A 1,398-nucleotide genomic window follows, 5' to 3' on the forward strand; every position below is an offset into this window, starting at 1 on the left:
CTTATGAATGGTAGGACAGGCAGTATTCAATGGAAGGCAATGGCTATGATTTTTAATGTGTATCTCTATATGATATGGCATCGAGAAACTTCACTGCACTCCATCATCCGTTGTCGCCCTGAAAGGTTAGCTGCTCAGATACAGGAGCAGGCAGGAAGAAGAGGGTGCAGTAAAGGTGGTCATGGGATGGTTAATAGCACTAATGGTTGGCTAAGCTGCTTGCAATGAGGGCCTGGTAGCTGTTGTGCTGTTTAGTTTTTGGTTGTATCGTTTGCTTTTTTTGGATTGTTTGAGCTCACCAGGGTTTGAACCCCTAAACTTGTAAATGTATCTTGGTCCTTGATATAATATATATACTCACATTTCACCTAAAAAAAAAACAGGTGACTACTATCTGTTTCATTTTGAAACAACAGAAGAGTGGATGCGCGTGATGAATCCGTGCTACGGCTGCCCATTAGTTTGTGGCCTACAAGCTCCGAATCTAACACTTGTGTCCGAGACTATGATAGAATATGAGCAAATAATGGTGCATGTTCTTGAACGTAGAAAAGAAACAATTGACTATTGTTTCCTTAACGATGATGAGGACCTCCGAGATTCGTAAGTATTCTTTTTGTTTTTGAATTGTTATGGACATATGGTTTTACTGTAACACTGTTACTGTAGTACCTTAAGCTGTTGTTATAGTATCATTGTTACTCTACAGAAATAGTATTCTGACACGAACTTCTCGTTGTCCAACAGGGAAAAGCTGGTCTCGTATGGGAAGAATCACTTCATTCCTAGGAAAGATTTAGTTTCGTTGGTTCCTGGTGAGCTTATTTATACAATGGTGATTGAATGTTGGGCAATGTTGCTCATTGACTTTATCTTCTGAAAGGTAGCAAGTGATACACCATCCAGAATATTCATGGGATTAGCTCAATCTGTATGCTTACTATAAAAAATAAATGTTTACTAATATTGTGATTGTCTATTATTATGCGCTATCGTTATTGATTGATATGTTCATGTCTGTCTTTGAAGGGGGCATTAGAAGGTTTGCTTCTTCCAAAACCCGATCCTAAGAGAGATTTTGAAGCTGAAGTTGTGCAGACCTTCAAATGTTGGGTCAAATACTGCAAGAGTCCACTTAATTTTGATTATGATATGGTAACAACATTACTGTTATTTTTTTGTTCTATAAGTACAGTGTATATATATGATATGTTTGACAACTATATCTGCAATTAAGAAGATATTCATTCCGCTCATTCTGGACAATCACTTCTTCTGTGCTTGAATAATTTTTTTGTCGAAAAGGGATGTCTACCTCGACAATAAACTGTTTTATGTTAGATCGCGAAAAGCAAAAATGGCAAGGTATGCCGTAAGTCTCCTCTACTTATATATTAT

This window comes from Silene latifolia, chromosome 2 (genome assembly GCF_048544455.1).
Source record: "Silene latifolia isolate original U9 population chromosome 2, ASM4854445v1, whole genome shotgun sequence".
In the NCBI taxonomy this organism is placed as follows: domain Eukaryota; kingdom Viridiplantae; phylum Streptophyta; class Magnoliopsida; order Caryophyllales; family Caryophyllaceae; genus Silene; species Silene latifolia.